Here is a 24,811-nt window from a genome sequence, read left to right as displayed (position 1 = left end):
CTCATATTGATGTCCAGAAAACGTATATCAATTTGCCATCCTGCAGAAGATTTATAAATGCCCCTGTATCTCTCATTAACATTAGATGTCATGTCCTTAAATCTTCACTAATTTGATAAATAAGAAACATATTAGTGTTATATATTTCTCTGATTATTTGGTCAATTTTTAAATTACATTTTTGGGCTCTTCTGTGAAAATTTTGTTTTTGACCCTTTCCTTGTTTTCTATTAAAGTATATTTATTGCTTTGTGGATTGGGGCATGAAAGAAAGAGGAAAATAAAAGATGACACTCTGAGAAAATATGAGTATTTACAAATGCATAAGGAAAATATTAATGAAATGTTGCTGTCCAGAATTATTTAGCTCTTTGAATACTTAAAAAAAGCACAAAGGAAGTTTTCTAAAGTTCTTATTTTCAGCAGTTTTATTTTCCTACAACATCGAGCCAGTTTTCATGAGGAGAAAAGCTTAAGAAAGGCAGTCGTGCAACAGAAAAATATCCTGTAACTGTAATATCCACCCCCACTGTGATTGGTCTTTCTTCTTTTGGCATAAATTTTTTTCTTATTTGGTACTCATATTTTCCTACCTCAAAATATCCATATTGCCTTACTTTTATTATTCTGTTTCTTAGAATTTAAGAATGTCTTCCTGCCTTTCCTGATGACAGTGCTAAAAAATTCAGGTACTACTAAGGATTCTTTAGGGTTATATCATCTGTAAGCGGTGTCTTTCAAGAAAATCACTACTTAGATAAAAGTCTAATTGATGGCCACCCACTGCAACTCCACCTGGAATGTGCTATATTGAGAGTTGCCCCTTTGAGAAACAGATTTCAAAAACAACCAAAGCATCTGCATGTAAGATTTTGATTTATGGCTCCTATTTGAAACCCCTGATGGTCTTTTCAGTGTACGGCCTTGATGATACTGCATATTCTTTACACAACAGGTATTTAGGGATCACCCTTTACGTACCAGGAAATTTTCTGGGCATTGGGGTAGGACAGTGAAAAAAAGAGACAAATACCTCTACCTCATGGAGTATATATCTAGTATATATCTCTCTGAATAGAGGCACCTTGCTGTACCTCACTTTCAACTATTCCAAAAGCAGACTTCACATAACTGAGTTGTCTAAGGGAAAACTAACTTTGTATAGTCCCTGTGGCTTATGGTTTTTTTCAAATAACCCCATATACCCCTTTTCACATGGAATAACACCCCAATATATTGAATTTAATTTTATGTCTTTGTATTAAATAAGGCTTGAAAATAGATTGTTTTAAATATTTTATCTGACAATTACTTATGAATATAGTTTTATTAGATAGCCACAATGAAATCACATATATGAGGAAAAATAATGACATAAAATTAAACTGTTATTAAAATGATATGAGCCAATATTTATTGAGCACTTACTTACCATGTACCTGGCATTTTTCTAATCTAATTACTTATATTAATGTGTGAAGTAAGTACTGAGGAAAAAAAAACACAGATATTTAAATAAATTGCACAAAATAACAATGATGAAACAGTGGAAATGGGGTACAGGGAAGAATTAACATCAGGGTCAGCATTTTTAAGCACAGTGCTATGATGATTTCAGGTATTTGTTTAGGAATGTTCTAGAGATGATTTCAGATCAGTTAAATCAAGCCAAAATTACAAATCACCACTTATATATCATCTAATGTTAAAATAATTGATTAATGGAACTCCAGGGCTATCAAGAAAGATGAAACTATGCAAAAGATGTGAAAAAAATGTATTTACATATGTCACTAAACACTTAGCTTGTTTTGATTTTTTATATGTTTATCTCTATTTGTTCAGATTTGCCTAAATATACTGGCAATCAGAGGAATGCTCTAGGAATGTTTACTTTAAGATAGCATTCCTCTTTGGAAAGATGCGTCCCAGGAGGGCTGCCCACCAACTAGATTCTTAGAGCTCCCTATAACTGACTGGATCGTTGGAGGCAAAGTCACAAACTAGATATATGGCCTTTCATCTTGGAGAATTGACTGTAAGTGTCAGATTCCAGTGTTCATCTATCAGGGGCTGGTATCCAGAAGAATGTTCTATTTGAAGAAAGACACGACAAAACAAATAGAAGAGCCGGGAGCAGCCAAAGAGACAATAAAAACTTACAGAAGCAGGTCAACAAACATTTATGAGCATTTTCTTGGTGCTGGGGAATGCATGTTGAAGGCAACAAGGGCTTGGTCCTCTAAGAATGTGCTGGAAATTCATATGGCTGTGGCAACTTCATCCTGCTGCAACCCATTCTCCCTAACCTGGTCTCCTTTCCATTAATTTTTTTTTTATCTTTCTACAAATTAAAGTTCTTTTCTTAGTAAAAACGTGTCCCAGAACTTTCAGAGTGCACATTAGAAGTGGAATGGCCATGTAGAGAGGGACAGCTAAACCACACAACACCAATTTCTCTCCGAACATTCCCCATCTCCTGACGAATGCTAACTGATTCCTACTCACTCTGTCTCACAGACCTCCTGGTCTTAATTCTCTTGTTTAAACACGTTGGTTTAAGTTTAGGCATATATGATGCTTAAAACTAAAACATTTTGTTGAGATAAAGGGGGTCACTTAAATAATTTGCCGAAAGGTAAAGAACAGCCAAGGCAAAAGAAACACAGAGAGTAGTATAAATCTAGACTATCTGCTTTGCAATGTGTACTTTGTTCATTTCCAGGCTATTGTTTACTCCGTGGTTTCTCTTGCCAAGCTCGGGCTTCCACGAGTCAGGACCCCCCCAGTTGGCCTGTACCATGTTCAAGTCCAGGGTGTCAGAGTAATAGGTCTCTATGCTTATAGTTCTCCATTAGTTTCCTGATTTTCTGGGATAACTTGATATCAAAATTTACCTCCCTTTCTTGGTTTATTCAAACTTCCAGGGTCCTCAGAGATGAGTACTTATTATTATAATACGGCAACCCCAAGATTTATATAAAACATATAATCACAGTAACTGGAGGGGAAAATGGGAGGAAGCTTGAAGAGTATCTTTTCCTGCCCTTGGCCTCTCGATCTAGGGGCAGCCTTTCTGATCAGAAAGTGGCCTTTGAAAAAGAGGAGCAGAGATAATCAATGTTTTAAGGCTTTATCAAGGTCTGATGATATCATGGTCTAGACAAGATAGATCTTAAATGTGATACGGTAAACTCCTATTTAAGCCCATTTAAACCATGGCTGAAAAGAGAATTATTCAGCCACCCATAAAAAAGGATAGATGAGGAATGAAGTATTGGGATGATTAATGGAGGAATTCCCTTAGCCTGACCTGGTCCGATAGTCCCACCAGGTGGAACAGAAGGTAGAGAAGAGTCCACAACTGCTGATCCTAACAGTGTAGTGAATACTAAATACTTAATATAGTTATAATTCCCTCTGCAACCAATGGCAACCTAATACGTGAACTAAGAGGAAATGAAGCAGCATACCAGAAATTCTTGAAAGCAAATTTCAAAAATTCTAACAAAATTAAGAACAAAACATCTCAAAAGCAGAGTGTGAGGCAATTATTGAAATTGTAACACATGGTTTGAAAACAAACTAAGACCAAAATTCTGATGGCAATTTAGATAGAATTATGAACATTGAGGTTGGTGGGAAGAGCAAGCAATAACTACATGTTCATAAGCATCTGGAGAATTGTTTTCTGGCTCAGACAGTGACAGCAAATTGGCTTCAGGGATATGATAAGAAACCACTGGAGTTGAAGCTGCCAGGCTGAGGGATGCCAAACAAAGAGAGAGCATAAGATGGTATTAACCGCAGAGCTCTGTGGGCAAGATCAAAGCCCCACCTTAGTTCATTCTTACCAGTTAAGTGCAAAAGTGAACAATATGAAAATGGGAATTGTACATAGAAAACTGGGAACTATTTAAGACTGTAAAAAAATATAAGCTAATCAATGTGGGGAGAAGAAAGAGGTGATGTAGGGTTTATGGCTGGGTATGAAAATAGGAATAGGGTTTCAAGATTATTTTTTCTTCTTCAAATAGTGCTGAAAAGTGAAGGCAGAGACAATTCTTTCTGAACCAGTACTAAAATCTATAGCTGTTCTTTGTTACATATTCAATGGATTTTAAATGGTTTGTATGAGACATGAAGGAAGATGTATAATTTCCCGATTATGGTTCTCATTTGCATACTTACTCTCAAACCCTTGGCCCTACTTCTAAGTGGCCAAGTGACCCTTGAATCTTCAAACTTCACAGTTCAGTTTGCTCTTTCTTATCTTCATCCACCCTGCCTCACCTGATACATGACCACCATTGTTTGGACATAGCAACACTTTGCCTAACTCACTTGTGACTCCTACAGAGTCTATTCACCTATTGTCCCATTTGCCAACATAGGCCTTCTTCCCAATTCCTGCCCAAATATCAAGGGTGAGATCCAGAACTCAGAATTTGACTCAGCACCTTCACCAGATTATATGGATTACTTTTCTTCCTATTAGTTTTTCAGAAACAAAGTAAAAAGATTAAAAATAACAACAACAACAACAACCAAAACCAAGCTACTTGAACAACAGGTAACTATTTACTCTGAATGAAATGGTTGTTCATTATATATTTATAAATTACCTTCAAAATTTATTATTCAGAAATAATCTTCTATGTGGACATGCAGTAGGCACCAAACTATAAAGTTACTGGAAGTGTTATAAGAATTGAAAGAGGGGCACCTGGGTGGCTCAGTCGGTTAAGCATCTGCCTTCAGCTTAGGTCACGATCCCAGGGTCCTAGGATCAAACCCCACGTGAGGCTCCCTGCTCAGTGGGGAGTCTGCTTCTCCCTCTCCCTCTGCCTATTGCTTCCCTTGCTCATGCTCTCTCTCTCTGTCAAATGGATAAATAAAACCTTAAAAAAAAAAAAAAAGAATTCAAAGAAAGAAAAATTAGTATGGAGGAGGTGAGACTTGGGCAAGCTCCTACATTACTGAAATGTAGGAATAATTTGAGTAGGGAGAGTTAAAGATGATGTGGTATGTATACACAATAGAATAGTATTCAGCCATAAAAAAAGAAGGAAATCCTGCCATTTACAACAACATAAATGGAACTTGAAGGCATTATGCTAAGTGAAATAAGGGAAAGACAAATACTGTGTGATCTCACTTATATAAGGAATTAAAAAAAAAAAAATGCCAAGCTCACAGATATGGAGAACAGATTAGTGGTTGCCAGAGGGGGTGGGGGAGAAATGGGTGAATTGTTCAAAAGGTATAGACTTCCAATTACAAAATAAATAAGTCATGGGGATGTAATGTATAGCATAAGAGCTATAGTTAATAATATTTTATTCATATTTGCAAGTTGCTAAGATAATACATCTTAAAAGTTCTCCTCACAAGGAAAATATTTTTTATAACTATGTAAAATGATGGATGGTAACTAGATGTATTGTGGTGATCATTTCTCCATGTATACAAATATTGAACCATTATGTTGTACACCTGAAACTGATGTTATATGTCAATTTTACCTCGATTAAAAAAAGAATAAAAAATGTTTAATTAAAAGTTTTTAAAAACTTAAATTAAAAAAATGAGAGTCCTTTGGTCTTATTTCTACTAAGTAATCAAGACCCCAGACCTCAAGTGAGATTTCAGTCTCCTTATCTGTGAAAAGTTGGTACTTCTGAGTGCCCTAAAAATGTCCAAATGAAAGAAATTTGCTACTTTGTGAGGAGTGAGAAAAACTTCATGTGTACAGAGGTAGCTGAATTGTAAATAGGATGAATAAGTTTCAGAAGGAGACACTCAGTGATTGGTTGGTACCTATGGTTTGGGCAGCTGGAAGAACTGTGTGGATGATCCCCTAAAAACTGATTTATATATCCTAACATGGTTTTATTTAGTTCTTAGATGTCCTGTAGGGTAGGCATAATCATCGTCTTTCCACAAATGAGGACACGAGTTCAGAGAGGCTGTTGGGCCTGAGGCCACCAAGCAAGAAGAAGGAGCACAGTCAGGACTCAAAGACAACTGTTGTGTGTCCAAGCCCAATGGTCTTTTTGCTAACTCGAAATTCCTGGCCAGATCACAAAAGAGATATTAAAGTTTCCCCTGCTAATGTATAAGGGACTCAGAGAACATTCTGGGAGTCCAGGATGGTTGAGAAAGACTGTGGTTAGGAGCAAACATCAGAGCAGGAGCTCTGCAGATGCATTAACAGAGGCTGATGTAGCTGAGCACACACCAGTCGAGCATCCAGGCTTGAGATGACCTGAGGACAAGAGAGAATCTACTAGCAAACACCATGGGACCCACAGACAGAGGACTGCCAGCAAGAGATGTCATGATATTGGGGGATGTTTAACATGAATCATTGAGATATTAAAATGAATTTTTGCTTCATGAAGAATGTCTTCAGTGTGCTGACTTTCTTTGTGTTAAGACAGCTTCCATCTGCTGTACTGTGCATCCGGGACTTGCAAGTACAGAATCGGTGTGAGCTGACTGGTAGATCCAATGGAGCATTTCCTCCAGTGTCCACGTGGGATTGGCGCTAAGAGAATTGGGACACCCCTGCAAACTAAATGCTGTCACTCTGTGCTACATAAAAATGCAAAACCACAAATGGCAGAATTCTTTGCGAGCTGAGACACTCTTTTATTTCCATCATGTTATGAATATGACATAGCTTTCAGTTAAATATTAAATTAAAAATTGAAATGTTCTTTACCTCACAGATTTCCTTTCAAGACCATATGTATTAGCATTTCCTTTCATTTCTCCTTGATTGGGCTTCTAACAAATCCTCAAGCAGTGAAGTAACTTTTCTTGAGAAGGGTTCTCAGATTTGCTTTTTGAAAGGCTTTAAGCAAATTTCCTATTTTCTTGAAGAAGTATTCCTAATGCTATCTTTTCCTCTTCTGCTTTCAGAAATCTCTTATTGGACAATTTAGTTGAATTAATAGCTAAATTAATATACATGTATGTGAAATATATTAGTATTTGAATGTGTGCCTACAGTCTCTTTAATGTTACAATTTTATCAGAAGGTGAAGCCCTTTGCACAATGCATGGCCCTCGGTGCACTTCTTAAAGACTAAAATATTTTTGTATCATATTTTCCCAGTCTTTTAAAATCCCTTGTTATATTATTTCATAATAGTAAAAGCCCCCAAATTATATCAGTTTATTGGGTGTCAGAGATTAAAACAAAACAAAACAAAAGCTATTAGCTTGGATGGCAAAAGATGTGATATGAGTATTTAAGAAAGAAATGGAAATTGGTTGAATGCCTACTTTGTGCACACACTTTCCCTCACCTTCTACAATTTCGTTCTCTTATTGATCTTGTGGGTTTTTTAATTTTATCTTTACAATCAGAATTCACAATGAGCTCGGAGAAGTAAAGTGTTTTCCCCAAATAATTAATAAATGACAAATGTGGAATTCAAACCCCCATGTATCTAATCCCAAGATTCTTATGATGTCCATGATGCCATGCTGATTTTCACAATTCAGATATGACTCCGTCCTCCATACACGCCATGGTGATCTTTGTTTTTTTCCCCCAAGGCATACTTTTAAAAACCACTTTATAGAGGTATGATTGACGTGTTAGAAGCTGTGAGTATTTAATGTATAAACTTGAAATACCTCCCAAAGATAGGTCTGAGTAAGTAGAAAGTGGTCTGTATAATATCAATTGAATTCTGAAATGTCAGGGAAGTCTAATATTTTTATTTATATGATCTTTATGCTGCATAGAGCATAATATTTAAGAATCAAGTCTGGGCTCATTTACTGTTCTACCAGTAACTATTGGTGTAACGTCTTTTTTTTTCTTTTTAAGGATTTTATTTATTTATTTGATGGAGAGAGACACAGCAAGAGAGGGAACATAAGCAGGGGGAGTGGGAGAGGGAGAAGCAGGTTTCCCTCTGAGCAGGGAGCCCGATGGGGGCTTAATTCCAGGACTCCAGGATCATGACTTGAGCCGAAGGCAGATGCCCAATGACTGAGCCACCCAGGTGCCCCTTGGTGTAACTTCTGAATACTTCATTTATTTGAGCCTCAGTTCCCTGATCTGTGCAACCAGCAATAATAATCTCTGCTTCACAAGGGGTAATGATTAAATAAAGTGATACATACAAAATGTTAGCACAGATTCCGTAGAGACAGAAACAAGTGTGGATATTTATATAGGTAGGAGACTGGGAAATTAAAATCTGTTTCCTCTGCGTAGTAGGAAATGAGCTCTTCGGCTGAGAAAGAATACCTAGATTACTGAGGAATTTGTGGGTTACTGAAGACCAGCAAACATCTGGATAAAAAATAAGTTTTTGCTCTTTTGTGAAAAGAACTTATATTAACATAAGAAACAAAAATTATTTTGAAAATCCCTTTTACGAACAAAGTAGGAAACCGCTAAGGTAAGAATATTATCCGCCAAAATTCATCTAAATTCAAGAAAGCCATCATGCCTGTAAAACATCCCACTAGCTCCCAAGCAGAGTGTTGTGTTTCCCTGAAAATGATGCCATCCGGAAGGACCCGTGATTCATTTCTTAGAATGATGAGGGCTGGGCACGAGGCTGACCAGGAGAAGCGTAACTTCGGAATTCGGTTCTACAGCACAGAGCCTCAGACAAGGAGAGAAAGAAGCGGATGTCAAATATGGCCCATCTATGTCGCTAACCATGACTCTTACTATGAGAAATAAACCACAAATGAGGCAGGATATAAAGAGAAAGCAGAAATCATCTTGCATCTGCTAGCAACATTTCCCTGAACAGGCGGACACACTAAGTTGCCCTGAGAAATCCAGGTGAGACGTGTCAGAACCAAGCTGAACTGGCTGGCGTCTGCGGTGTCCGCTCCCTCTGGAGGAGCAACTTGGGAGTGTGTGTCCCCAGGACGGGACACGGAACACACCGATTTGGAAAATCTTCTGAAAAAACATGCCCAGTTGGAAAGCTATTGACTGCCTCTTCCCAATCCTTGTACAAAGAGCGGACCAGAATACTGACGCCTCCATTCACACACCAAGAAAGTTCAGGAAGGATTAGAAGAGGGCTTTTTTTCAGCGTTGATGTAAAGCAAACAGGAGAAAAGGAGCATAGTTAGTAAAAGGTAACGGAGGAAGTAGGGATAAGGAAAGAATTCAAGGTAGCAATACAATCATCACGGAAATGAACAGTGAAGATATTAAATGTAACAAAACAGAGAAAATGAAAAGAAGGATTTTAGTGATTAGGATGAACATTTCCAAGGAATTTGGTATATCATGGGATCCAAAAAATGGAGTAGGAGCTAGAGGTAAACAGACAGTAAAGAAGCAGAAAAATGGAGAACACAGGAAATAGGGGAGAATAGCAAAAGAATGAAAGGAACCCAAATGCTCTTCAGTAGACTAGTTAAATAAATTATGGTACAGCATATAATAGAACACCGTACAGAAATTTTTTCAACAGCTAATTTCCAGGGAATAAACATGGTATAGAAGAATATATTTTTTAAATTTTATTTTATTATGTTATGTTAATCACCATACATTACATCATTAGTTTTTGATGTAGTGTTCCATGATTCATTGTTTGTGTATAACACCCAGCGCTCCATGCAGTATGTGTCCTCTTTAATACCCATCACCAGGCTAACCCATACCCCCACCCCCCTCCCCTCCAGAACCCTCAGTTTGTTTCTCAGAGTCCATAGTCTTTCATCCCCCTCTGATTTTCCCCCTTCATTTTTCCCTTCCTACTATCTATAGAAGAATATATTTTTAAAGACTCCCATTTGTATACAACAGCTGGAGACTATATTGCTTCTCCTGAGAGTAAGTGAGGGTCTAGGGCGCAGAGTAAGCAAAGGGGCTTACTTTTCACCCTATGTACATTTGTACTTCTAGAAAAACACTTTTTCTACTACATTTATGTCTTATTTAGAAATGAAAATAATCCAAAATAAAAAAAAGTCAAGAACAAATTCTTGACTCAACTTTCTTCAAAACCAGCAAATAAGAGGAAGAAGAAGAAATTATAAAATATAAAGCAAAAATAAAAAACAAAGACTGAATTAACATTAAAATATATACTAGGATTCCTTAGCCACACCCTTGATTTTAAGTACCAAAGATGGTGATGACCCTCCAAGTTATGCCTCTAACCCATACTCTCTGATTTTCCCTAAACTCCAGGGGTTATTTTTTATAGCCAACTACAAACTGGTATTTTCACTTGCATTTGTAAGAGGTGGCTTCAATTTAACATGCCAGAATGTGCCCCTTTCCTAATCCTTGTTATCCTAATATAATACACTATTTATTATTTGCCCCAGCCACCATCCTAGGATTTATCAAATATTCTACTCATTCTCTCACCTCCCCCACACCCTAATGCTAACTCTTACCGTAAAATATATACCAATTCCGTCTGATTCTATCCAAACAACTGCCACTCTGTTCCAGATGCCCATCACCCCTCCCAACTGGTCTCCCTTCCTGCACTCTTACGTATCCATTATTCATAGTCCGAGTACCAATACCATCTTGCCACCATGATAAATCCCAATGGACTTCTGCTTCCATCTACAACCCACTCTCCACATTGTGGTCAGAGTGATCATTTTAAACTTCCAGCTGTAATATAAATAAATCATGGAGATGCAACGTACAGCCCAGGGAATACAGTTCATAATATTATAATAACTTTGTACAGTGACCAATAGTAATTCGACATACCGGGGGATCATTTCGTAGTGTATAAAAATATCGAATCACTATGACATACACCTGAAACTAATAGGATACTGTATGTCAATTGCACTTCAGTAAAAATAATGAAAGTAAGACCATGTAATCTACCTCTTTAACACCTCCAGTGACTTCACATCACACTTAAAAATAGAATCCAGGCTCTTCACCCTAACCTAGAAGTCCCTACATATACTGACTACTTCTCTGACACTACTTTTGCTTCCCTTTTCTCTTTCCTTACTCTGATCCATCCACTTGAGGCCTTGATTTTGTTCCTTGATAGTGCTAAATGTGTATTTGCCTAAGCTCATTTGCATGAGCTATTTCATTGTCCTGGAATGCTCTGTCCTCATGCCACCTGTCAGAGAGGCCTTCCCTGAACACCAGTGTGATGAAACACCATTCCATCCATCAGCATCACACTGCCCTGTTTTATTTACTTTATTGGCCTTATAGAACTGTTTTATTCTTCTGCTTCATTTTCTGTCTATCCCCAAGTATAAGAATAAACATTGCCTAGAAAGAGTAGATTCTATTTTTGTTGAGTAAATGACTGAATTCAATTTTTTTAAGTGTCAGTGTGTTTAAATATAGATGTTGCATAGGCTCAAAAAATGGCTTAAAAGATAAAAAAAAAATAAAGCTTGTGACTGGCCCTGGGAAATTGGATGGATGGCCTGGCAAGGAGGTGAATTTGCACTTTTAATTATGTGTCATGTTCACAATGCTTTGGAACTAAGTTAACTTCTGCAATGAAATTGCATCATTTTTTTTTCTTATTTAACACATAAAGCTTTTACAAGTGGCATGCCCTGTTCTAGAAAAAAAAATTCAGACACAGATTACTGGATAGAAAAATACAAGAACTGGAACAGGTTTAGCTAAAGACAGATGGGCAGAGTGTAATAAAATCTTTGTTAGTGACCATCCTCCATCCTTTATTCAAACCCCATCCCCCTTCCCTTTATGCTATATGTGTTAGATAAAATTGCTCAACCCTCTTCATTGTCTCTTTAAAACCAGATGTGTGAGATTCAAAACCAGGATATAGAGGGGTTCTATTTTAATATCAGAACAGTTTTTTTTTAACAATATGAATTTGCCTAAGGTACATGAAATGTTACTGATATGCACAGAGTGGATTAGAGTATCTTTCAGGAGGTGCTATTTTGAATTTCTTTTTAACAGACAATGGAAGCTCCTGTGATATTGTAAATGACAACGTGGGAATGTTATAAGAAGCGCCTTTATGTTTTATCTGGATAATATTAGAAATTTCATAAGAAGTTGCTACATTTTAATATCATATTATTGATATCCAATTCTTCAAAATATTGTGACGTGTTACAATCCCAATGCAACTCCACGATAAGGATGGTGAAAAGAAAATATTACATGTTGTCATAAGTACTTAAATGCTTTTAAAAAATTTTTTATATCGACGTTTATTTTTATATTGACCAGCGTAGTTTGAGATTTAAAAATAGAAAACCCAAGTCCCTCTCAGAGAGGGAGTCTACAGGCTCTTAGAACTATACTAATCAAAACAAAATATCCAGAGGGCCATCACAGGAGGAGGAATGGGCTATTATCTATCTGACTAAAAATGATAAAGCAGGGCTGTTGTTAACTCAAATTGTACCTTTGTGATAACTTTTAAATGGCATTTCTTTCTTAATTTATTTTATGTAGATTGGCCAGAAAAATTACCTTAATAAACAGACAAATCCCCAACATTTGGATCTGAACAATGCCCCATTAATCAGTGCCCTAGTACAGTGCATTACGTGTACATACACACTGAGTGTCTTCGTAATTCAGGAATATTTGGCAGAAGCTACCAGGAGACATTCCAGCTCTGAAATAGGAAGACATTTCTAACATACTTCTTAACAGTCAGAATGAACTATTTCAGTAAGTTTGAAGTCCCCCATCGTTGGAGGAATTGAAACTCTGGCTTAATTAAACTCATATATTATGTATAAGTTATAGATAAGATTTTAAAAATCAAATGGTAGTCAAATTAGAAAATCTTTAAGGTTTTTTCTAATCCTAGAATATAATATTTTATTTCAAAAACATATAACTAAACTTTAGCAAAACATATAAAATATATCTCCTTTTATGTATCCAGGAAAATATCAGTCATAGCTTTTAGGGAGAAAATAAATTTAGTGCAATTTATTTCACTGAAAAATGATTCCTCAGTGTCTTTTTTAAAAATTATAAAAATTACTTGTGTTACCTTTCATATATAAGGTGTCGTTAGTTTCTGAAAACAGAGATAAGAAAGTCAAGTTCAAAGGTTCAGAGATGTAGTTTCACAACTAAAGCTGAAAAAATGAGAGTCACACTGATTTTTGGTTGACTGTCTTTTCTTTTTCCCTCTTGAAACTTTACATTTAATTCTGGCCTTTTAATCTGCCAAAGCAAAAATGGAAATATAATAAGCCATGCAATTCTTATAACCTGATAAAAGAATTTTGACAGGACAGCAAGGGAGATTAGTATTTTTACTGCTATTATTTATTTGTTCACTTGTTTACTGACTCTCTTTCCTACTAGACTGTAAGAGTGATTAGAGGAAGGATGCTCTTGGGGCACCTGGGTGGCTCAGTTGGTTAAGCATGGGACTCTTGATTTCAGCTTAGGTCATGATCTCGGGATCCTAAGATCAAGCCCTGTAATGAACCCAGCATCCAGTCCCACATCCAACCCTGTGTCCAGCCCGGGGTCCAGCCCAGCCTGGTTAGGCTCCATGCTCAGTGGGGAGTCTGCTTTAGATTCTCCCTCTCTCTCTGCCCCTCCCCCTGCTTGTACTCTCTCTCCCTCTCTCAAATAAATAAATAAATGTTAAAAAAAAAAAAAAAGGAAAGATTCTCTTGTTAGCTAGTTTCCACCACCTAGGTTCTCAAATATTAGCTGAACATGGTTTGAACAATTAATTAGGTGGTTCTGTGTACAATTAACCTTAGATAAAATACGAGACAAGGGATTCAACAACAGTTTTATACATAAATCCACCTTAAAAATATAATCAGAAGAACATGGGTTTATGAAATGCTACAAATAGGACAGCCTAAATATTAAGATTCAATATGTGTAGACCATATAATCAGGTGATTGACTATAAAACCCCATTTTAATAGGCTTTAGACAGTGTACACAAATGGATTTTTGCATAGTGAAAATTAAATTTCAGCTCCAAATTCTTAGTCCATCATTATTTTCATTGGGAACTGTCTCTTCTTTCATCTACCCCATATTAGTTTCCTATTATTTTCACTAACTGGACAGAAGCAGGACTGTCAATCATGACTGAATTCAAGAAAAAAAATGATCAGTTGAAATATTAAGGAATACACAGGTGGGGAAAAATGACATGCAAATAGTTCCAAATAGAATAGGACACTGTGGCCTAACAGGAGAATCCAGAGCTGCTAGCAAACAATGCATTGTAAATGGAACCAGGGATTGATGCCAAGGTAGATAAATAGAGAGCTTTGGTTGATTCTTCACATAGCATCAAGTCTTCTTTCATTTGGTGCTTTGAGGAGACATTTGTTAATTTTATTTATTCATTTTTTTATTAGTCTATTTTTCTAGAGTAGTTTTGGGTTCACAGCAGAACTGAGCAGAAGACACAGAGATTTTCCATATACTCTCTGCCCTCCACCACACACACGTATCCTCTCCCATTACCAACATCTCTCACCAAAGTGGTACCTTTGTTACAGTTGATCAGTCTACATAGACATGTCACAATCACCCCAAATTTATAGTTTACGTCAGGATTCACTCTTGGTGTTGTATTGCACATTCTATGGATTTGGACTAATGTATAATGACATGTATATACCATTATGGTATCATACAGAGTATTTTCACTGCCCTCAAATTCCTCTCCTCCACTTATTTATCCCTTTTCCTTGCTCCAACTCTGGCAACCACAGATCATTTTCGTGCCTCCATAGTTTTGCCTTTTCCAGAATGTCTTATGATTGGAGTCATACAATATGTAGCTCCTTCAGATTGACTTCTTTCACTTAATAACATGGGTTTAAGATTCCTCCATGTCTTGGGACGCCTGGGTGGCTCAGTCAGTTAAGCGTCTGCCTTCGGCTCAGGTCATGATCCCAGGGTCCTGGGATCGAGTCCCGCATCGGGCTCCCTGCTCCGCGGGGAGCCTGCTTCTCCCTCTGCCTCTGTCTCTCTCTCTGTCTCTCATGAATAAATAAATAAAATCTTTAAAAAAAAAAAAAAAAAAATTTAAAAAAAAAAAAAAAAAAAAAAAAGATTCCTCCATGTCTTTTCATGACTTGATAGCTCATTTCTTATTAGCGTTAATAATAGTCCATTGTCTGGATGGACCACTGTTGTATCTGTTCACTTCCTGAAAGACATCTTGGTTGCTTCCAAGTTTTTAGAAATTATGAATAAAGTTCTATAAACATTTGTGTGCAGGTTTCGTGTGGACATAGTTTTCAACTCCTTCAGGTAAATACCAATGAGTGTGATTGCTGGGTCACATGGTAAGGGTATGTTTAGTTTTGTAAGAATCCACAGTGGCTGTACCCACATTCATTCCCACCAGCAATGTATGAGAGTTCCTGTTGCTCCACATCCTTGCCAGCATTTGGTGTTGTCAGTGTTCTGGATTTTGGCCATTCACATAGATGTGTAGTGTTATCTCATTGTCATTTTAATTTGCATTTCCCTGATAACCTGATGTGGAGCATCATTTTACCTGTTTATTTGCCATCTGTATATTTATTTGGAGAGCTGTCTGTTACAGTCTTTGGCCCATTTTTAATTTTTTAAATTTATTTTTATTTTCTTTAAAGATTTTATTTACTTATTTGAGAGAGAAAGAGAAAGAGAACAGGCAGGGGGGAGGAGCAGAGGGAGCAGGACACTCAGACACCTGCTGAACAGGAAGCCCAACGTGGGGCTCCATCCCAGGACCCTGAGATCATGACCTGAGTTGAAGTCAGACACTTAACCAACTGAGCCACCCAGGCACCCATTAGCCCATTTTTTAATCTGGCTGTTTGTTTTCTGATTGTTGAGCTTTAAGAGTTTTTTGTACACTTGGATAACAGTCTGATCAGGTGTTTTTAAATATTTTGTAAAGGTTTTCTCCCAGTCTGTGGCTTGTTTTCTAATTCTCTTGACATTGTCTTTTATACAGGAAAAGTTTTTTTATTTTATTATTATTATTACTATTTTATTTTAACAATATCCAGCTCACCAATGATTTCTGCCATGGATTGTGCTGTTGATGTTGTATCTAAAAAGCCATCCCCATATTCAAAGACATCTAGGTTTTCTTTTTTTTTTTTCCAGGAAATATCTGGAAAGTTTCCATATCTTAGAGTTAAGGTGGTGACTTTATTCTCTTGGGGAAATATTAATGTTGAAATAAAAGTCTTAAACATGGGTACTATTATTTTTCTTGATTAAAAAAAAAGAGCCCTGTTCTCTTCAAGAAAATGTAGTAAGCTTTCACTTCAGTTACACTCACTCTTTTAAAATTATCTCCCTTTCACTTTGTACCTGTCTCTGTGATGTATATACATTACTTAAATTTCTTTTTCTAATTGATGCCATTAGATGAAGAGGATTTTGTTTTGAAAAGTAAACTGACATTTCAAATGATAAAGATGAAACTAACATAAATTTTATAGGGCAGTGGAAGAGGGAAGGCATAGCAAAAGGAGACAGAATATTAATGGCAATAACAATTAACTTTTTAAAAGATAAAACGCTAAAAAGCCAGGCATACATTATTGGGAAACGATTGGTGTCATCAGAAAACCTGGTGTTCATTATTTTTGGGACACAAAATCATCGATGTTCCGACCACAGTTTCACTAAACGTTCTGCATCCTCTCTTTCTGGTGCCATAAAACAGCGAGTTCAATTAATTATGGCAGGATGAGGTCGGGGGTCAGTAAGATGATACAGCAATGACTTAAGAGAGAAATCTCCAGGTACTATAGATAGTAACGTAATATTGCCAAATGAGTGGTATTAAGGGAAGTCTGTAGAGAACAGTAAAGTAGACAAAAACACATATGAAGAATGGAGGAAGACCAAAAAAAAAAAAAAAAAATTCTACGGCTCTGAGAGGAGAGCAGTTTGGCAGCAGTCTGTCTCTCTGTGGCCAGTGGAGTGGATTTGGCTGACACGAATGAGAAGCCCTTCCCCTCTTTCCCCTCTGTGATGTTTCCATCCCATCTGAGGGGAGCCATGTTTTCAGTAGGGACACGTTTCCTTTGTCTCCCTCCCAACTCATTTTCCCCTTCCTTGACTTTCCATTGTTATCTTTAATCTTTAATACTGAAGTCTGCGACAGGATTTCTACTTGATACTTTTTGGCACAAATGCACCAGGAGACATTAGGAATAAGAGACTGCTGATCTCTGGCACTACCCTGATACGCAACTGCTTAGTTATTACTATATAAGCTATTATGTCACTTAAGATGTATTGCTACCGGGCAATCGGTGGAAGAAATATGGAGATATGGAGGGAAAAAGTGTTCAGTGAGCTTCAAAAGCCATAGAAGAATCTTCGTTTTTATAATAGTCATAGGAAACCCTTGTGCAGGGTTTATAAAAAGCCAGATACTGTTCCGAATGCTTTATACATATTACTTCACTCAGTTCTCACATAGTAGATACTACTATTTCCCCCATTTTACAAATGAGGAAAGTTTACATTAATTATCGTCTTGTGCTAGAGACCATGAATGAGGCTCAGAGGTAGATGGTCTTGACTTTAAGGCAGAAACAAATACAGATTACTTTGCAAGGACAGTATTAGAGCTCAAGATAGAGTTTTGATGTGAGAGAAAACAAAACTTTCAGCAGAAATGAATGTTTGAAAGTCAGATTAGGTCCATTTTGCTTCCTCTATGTGAATTACCTGATCACATTTATAAAAGTAATTTTAGCTTCGTTTATATTTTTTCTCATTTTGACATTTAACCTGAAAGCACTTCTGTTTTTTTTCTGTCTTATATTTTAAAGACCCATTTTTTCCCATTGCCCACTATTTTCAGACTGAACTGTTGACTAGATTTGGTTCAATAGCAGTCAACATGATGACTTTTTCTACCACCCATGCGGGTCCCATGACCTAAGATGGTGTTTTGAGTTCTCTGGATTTGAAATATTTCTACTTTTCTATTTTACACGTTCTTATTAAAGGCATGTATTTTTAGGAAATATTTCATTAAAAGCTTAGAAGGTTGGGTGTGAGAGAGCTACAATGAAATGATAATACCAGCAGAATAGAACATTGTTTCAAGCTAACATTCAGCTCTCCTGCTGCGGCATAAAAGGGCGGGTGCAGAGCGGAAGCCCTGATTTTCCAAGCAGGGGACATTTGTTTGGTGACAAAGTCTTATTACAATTAATTGACTTTAGTATACAAATGACTGAATGCAAGAGTAATTGCAGCTCTTGCAGATTAGGAAACATTGTTCTCCATCTATCCCTTTCTTCTAGTCCAGTACAAACCGCAGCTGGCACTGCAGCTTGCTGAGGTGCTTAATATTTCCTTCTGTCTAATGGGGATGTCGCTCGCTCTTTCCCATTACTATTTTTTTTTTAGCTATTTCTTTTCCTGTTCTCCTCACGCCCTCTCTTTCTGTTTCATCTATTCTCTTTGGTTTGTTATTCTTCTACTGATTTTTTTGTTTGTTTATCTCAGACTAAGACATGATTTCCAAACCTGTGTATCAGAATCAGTGAGATATTTTTTTATTCAAATAATTATTGCTGGGCCCCACCCCCAGGGGATTCTGACTCAGGAAGACTTCACGAGGTCGTGAACATCAGCAGTTTTAAAAATCCGTATTTTTAAAAAGATTCCCAGGTGATAATTATTTGCAGTCAGACCTGAAGATCCTTAATGGATATCCTTGCAATTGCCTTAGTCAGCTCTCAGCCAGTTATTTCAAAGCAAGTTTTGCACTTTCAAGTGCAAAATCCGTGTGTCATCCTCTTCAGAACAAATGCCCCGTGCGCAGAGCCCTAAGTCTACCTGCTCTCTGACTCCCCAAATAGCAGGCGAGCTCAGACAGATTCCACGTGGAATGTTTTTCTGGTTGCCAACAGTTTTGAAGAATGCAAGATTAATCAGGTCGTGGGCCTCCTGCCCGGAGAGGCCGTTTTGAAAAAAGTGGACCATGATTGCAGAGCCTCCACTTGGAATCCAGTCCTCCAGATGAGGGAGCAGCCAGCGCCTTCCTCTGAGATTCACGCCTCTTCTGTCTGAGCCTTGCACAGTGACGGGAGACGTGATGCCTCCCAACTCTCTCCCCCATGCCTTTTGCAGAGTATCTGGCAACCACCTGACAAGCACAGAGAGGCTTCGTTTGCTATTATTAAGCTGGTTGTTCAGTGAGTAGTGTGGAGCTCAGTCCCACAAAGAGCACACAAGCCCCACAGACAGGGTATGCAGGACCTGCGATTGTGAGTTATTGAGTGACCAAGAGCATTGTGATCATGACACCAACTCTTATAATGCCCCTGGAAAATTCTATCATGTGATTTGCCATGAAAATATATTATTTATGGGAAAACATAAGGATGTTTTGGAAAGTCCCTTAAATGTACGGCTTTCAGTACAGTGAAAATAAAATTCTTACATGAGTTTTTCAGACAAAAGGAAACGCAAATACGTATCTGTACTACTTAAGTTATACCTTCTTATTTAAATTTTATAAGTATAATGTAGTTTGCTAGCACACCCTCAAACTCCATAAGCTAAGTCAACATTATTTCTTCTATGTTTTGATAAGACAGCAAGTTACCTCACCTCTACGAGTTGGCTATGATAATTATAACAACAAATACACAATGAGAGATCTGGTCTTGCCAGGTATTGACTTCATACCTTTTCCTTTTCAAAATAAAAACAATTTAATTTTGTTCTTATTATAGAATAATACATGGTCATGTTTACTGTTTTTAAAAATAGATAAGACAAAAGAAGAAGTAAATAGGCCCATCAAAATTTCATCTCCCAGAGATACCCAAATCTTGTACAATTACATCTCAAAAAACATTCTGCCATATCTGTGTGTTATAATTGTTTGTGAATGATTTTATTGCAAGGTTGTTGTTCCTGCTGCCTTAGATAGCCTATTAAATTTTAAAAAGAAAGGTGACGTAAAACTGACAAAATGATTAGATTTCTATTTCTGTATATATCCTTCCAGACATTTTTCTATGTACTTGCACATACATATAGACATCTACATACACACACACATGGGATTGGACTATTTCACACATTTTTGTCATGTAACAGTAATATGGAAAACAATATGGACCTCTTGTCTGTAAGTATAAACATATAGTCATTCATGATAAATACAGAGCATTTCATTATATGGTTGCCCTACAGTTTATTTAACATAGCTCCTACTGTTGAATATTTAAAATACTTCTAATTTGTTGCTGTCAAAAATGCATCAATAAGCTTCTTATCTGTATACCTGTGCATACCTATATGCTTAATCCTTCAAGATAAATTTCTAAAAGGAAAAGTGCTGGCCCAAATTTTAATTTCAGAAATATGCTTGCTCTGTAGACATCATGCCCAACCTTCAAAAATGCACTATTTATCCCCATGTTACACAAGAAAAAAATAAGGAAAATTAACCTGCTCCAGATTGCACAGCTATGAAAAGGGATGAAGTCTGGATTCAAACAAGGATTAGTGAAGAGGATGCAAACAAGGATGAGTCAAAGTAGTTGCTAACATCTAAGGGGTGCATAAAAACTTACTAAACTCAAATTGACTCTTGACACTATCAAGAGGTTAACTCCACATCCTCCCTCTCTTTGAGATAATATTTCCAAATAATGAACCCTAAGACTCCATGCCACATATCCTGGGAAGCCCAGAGCTCCAAAGATTTCCGTGGCATATCCAGCACCCTCTTTGGGTTTCTTACTGTCCATCTTCTGTCATAAACTCCATCCTGGGAAGTGGTCACTTTCTCCCCAACAATTCTTTCCCTGGCTGAGAATTAGAATTCCTGGGGAGACTTTATAAAACTGTTATTGTTCAGCCCCACCCACACCAAGTAAATTAGAATCTTTGGAGAGTGGAACCAAGAAATGAGTATTTTCTAAAAGATCCCCTGGTTAATTCTAATGCACAGCCAGGTTGGAAATGACTGTTTTAGACCCTTCATCCAATCCTGCTCTTTCCGATTCTTAATTCCTACAATCCTTTAGCCTACCAGCCAAAGCCTGCAGATTATTATTCTTGCTTTTGCTGAGCAAGCTATTTCTTTTTTTGTATCTTTCTCTTTCTCCCCCTTCTCTGCACAGTGCCCTAAGGCACGACATTTTCCTACTCAAAAAGGTGATTTCCTAAATAAAAGGTAAGCTCTCTCCTAAGGGAAAATCTGCCCTTCTTGGAAGGCAATTGGGTCAAACGTCAACCACTTTTAAACTAGGGAGGTTTTTTCTTTTCTCACTCATTTCTACAATAGTCTTCAACAAATTTAGTAACACATAGGCATTTCTACCCTCAAGCAGATCCCATAATGTTTGTGGTATTGATTGTAAAAAAAAAAAAGAAATCTATTAAAGTTGAAAAGGCTGAAATAATCAGTCAGAGATTCTTCTGCTAATGGCCAAAAGGTTGTGGTCTCTGACTTAATCACAGGACCTATGGGGAAATGGTTGAGAACTATCATAAGAGCATGCATTTTTCCAGCCATCTCAACTTTATATGCTGACCCCTCTACAAGCATGGCTGACAAGTCGCCACACTGTCAAGATCATTCATTTACCTCCAAATTTTGTAATATTGGAGGAACAAAGTAAAATTTCATATTACGCCACTTTTAAATATATCAAAATTCATACTTAACGTGTTTTATATGACAAACTCTATATGTCTAGAGATCAAGCAAATGTCTTTGACTCACTATAAGCTTAATTTATAGTTTCATTCTACAGTGCAAAAGCACTACCCTCAGAAACAAGTTTCATTAGGTACCTTTATAACATAACAGACCTTTCCTAGTGCAGTTCTGCCCTGGAAATCAGACATGAGCGGCTATCCCCAACAGGTGGGTCCGATGGATTGTTTCCATTATTTTCATGGTGATGTTTGCCTGCTTTGCCTATAAAACAAAGCTCAGTGGAGAAAACCAGAGGAAGTTCAATATACAATATATATGTACATATATATATGTATATATAGAGAGAGAATAGAATATATATTATATGAGTACAATATATATCATATATATAAATGTATATGTGTATATTCTACTTGAATATATATGTGTGTATATTCTAGTTAAATATATATGTGTGTGTGTATTCTACTTGAAAGGAGCCCATTTAAACTTCTTCTTGTTATCCTTGCCAATATTTGACATTGTCAGTATCCCAGATTTTGGCCACTCAATAGGTATTTTTTTAGAGAATTCTTCTCCTTACTATGCCCCAAATTAATGAATGGGGTTGTTTTTTTTGTTTTGTTTTTTGTTTTTCAAAATCAGTGAAGGTGATATTTTCAGAATTCTAGAAGTACGATATAAGTTAAAAAGATCTTTCAGTAAAATCCTTTTTTTCAGTATAAAATTAAGCGATTATCAAACTACCCTTCTGTGTTTCTCAGTGCCCATGACCTTATTCTCTTCCTTAATTTCTCTCACTCTCTTCATTTTTAATTCTTTCAGTCAGATGACCAAGACTGAAAATGTGCCCTGTTTTTAAGGGGCACAAATAGAAGAGAGTCTACAATTAAAGTCTATGAGCAGAGCTGGTCACAGCTCTTCTTTTTTGAGATCTGTCTTCATTTTTTTTTCTTTAATATACAAGACAACTGACAATGACGACTTAGAATTATAGCCTTTCTATTCTCATCTGGTCTAGTAACAGACACCTAGTAGGCATTATAGTGAAGAAACACAATCTGAGATTGCCATGTACTTATTTTCTTGCCTCATCATAAACCAAATTACTTTTTTTTGTGGAATTGGAATGCCCTATTCCTTGTACCACACTCTCCTAGTGACAGACTTATCAAGTCCCCATGTTTCTAGATGAATGACACATTCATTATCCTGTGACAGTTTGCCTGGGATGCCCTAGAGCTGCAGCGGCAGGCTTGTCCAAGCATCTCCTAACCTTGGGCATGCCCCTGCCAGAACTCCAGTCAAGTTTAATGGCAGTGGGAAGACAATAAAGGAGAAAGGAAATGAGTACCCTTTGTGGGCAAGGAAGGGGAGAAAATCAAGGAAAAAACTTGTACCAGATGCCTTTAAGAGTATAACCTTACTAAAACAGGAAAATAGAATACATGGGATTTGTAGACTTAATCTGAATAATTAAGATATTTAAATGTTACTTTTGTCTAGCTAACAAGAACAATATTTTAAATCATCAATGGCATTCATAACATGTTTAAAACTCCTTCCAGGATCATTCAAATTAACTGAAAACAATAAAACCATACCCCCTTCCTTTCCTTGGTCTGTACATATTTGAGACAGTCCAGTTTTTAATGACAAATTTTCATTTGAAAAGTCATTCAAATGAAAGGTTTCTTTTTTTTTTCTCAAATGTAACAGCTTTGAGAATTTCTGAGACACAGATTTTCTTCTTCTTCCACCTTTCCCTCTACCCTTGTCTCTTTTCTTTTCCACCACTCCTTTGCATACTCTCCCAACAACCATCCCTAAACTCCTTAAAGAGAATTTAGCAGGCACACAAAAAGGAATGCCAGATGTAGCCACCGCAACTCAGAGAAGGTCCACGTACTGGAGAAGATCACATCTCTGAACACAGAAAAATCCAAGTTAAGGAGTCATTCCCAGTGATGTATTTGGAGATTGCTATTTCTATTATTTTGGGAGTGGTATTCATTTGTCCTTCCCTAATAAATCTGCCTACATTTCCATGTGGAAAATCAAGTTTGAGGGAGCCCCAAATGCATTTCTAAAGCAGTCATTTTCCCAAGCTGCAGCTTGCTGATGCCACAGGGGGTAGAAATATAAATAGCCAGCAGATAAAATGTGGCTGATAAGAAGAGTCCATGGAAAGTTTCCTCTTGTCATAGTGTTTTTACTTCTCATCCTTTAAAGAGCTTGCTTTAAGTGTGTGATCATTTACTTTGCTTTTATCAGGTCTGGGATGTTACCCCTTATTCCTTAGCTTCAAAAACATTGCAGCTCAAAGTAGCAACATATTTATCATTATAGCAGCATCGAAAAATAAAATAAAACAACAACAACAAAAAACCCCAACAAATAATAACCAGATAGATAGATAGATAGAAATATAGAGATATATGTGGAGACAGAGACAGCTTTGTATTCCAGGACAATTTCTCTTCAAAGGGCCCCTGAATTGGATGTATTCTTATAAAGAGTCCACATAAATATAATGTTAATAGTAATGAGTCACAAGTATTGGGAATTTGAAACATGTTAACTTCATCCATGTCCATGCCTACTACTTTTTAGCTCTTTGCCTCTTCTTCACTTGGGAACCATGGGAGGGATCTGGGAAGTTGCTCAAGGAAGCTTCTCTCTGATCTTCCCTAAAATCCCTCTCTATCAACTTCAGCTACCATGTTCCTTATTTAGGAAATATGTCCTTTGCCTCACTTCTACCTTAATGTAAATTATCTGGTTTCCATGGGTCCCACTCCAGAGTGGGAGAACATTCCTCATCTTCTGTCATCACATAGAATTCTTAATCATGGTAGAAAAGAAGCGGCAGATTTAAGTGATCCTTTTGAGGTGAAAAATCAATCAGACTTGACCCTATGACTGTGGGAGATAAGAGAGAAGAAGGAAATCAACAGTGAATCAAACGTTTTAGCTTAATATCTAAGCAATTGTTATGGAAGTTTACAATATATGCACTTTGCTTTTTAAAAATGACTTCGGCAACATCAAAAACTAATGATGTAATGTATGGTCATTAACATAACACAATACAAATAAATAAATAAATAAATAAAATGTGTAACTGAGAAAAACAAAACAAAACAAAAGACTTCACTCACTAG

At 36.9% G+C, this 24,811-nt stretch overlaps 1 long non-coding RNA gene across 1 annotated transcript in view; it reads left to right on the top strand.

Moving 5' to 3' along the window:
• The window catches only part of LOC144379208 (uncharacterized), a 284,756-nt gene that overhangs the window by 250,097 nt on the left and 9,848 nt on the right, over positions 1–24,811 (top strand). The window lies entirely within an intron of this gene.

Source organism: Halichoerus grypus, chromosome 10, assembly GCF_964656455.1.
Source record: "Halichoerus grypus chromosome 10, mHalGry1.hap1.1, whole genome shotgun sequence".
Lineage (NCBI taxonomy): Eukaryota > Metazoa > Chordata > Mammalia > Carnivora > Phocidae > Halichoerus > Halichoerus grypus.
The sequence above is the reverse complement of the archived record's forward strand: the minus strand, read 5'-3'. Positions and strand labels throughout refer to the sequence as shown.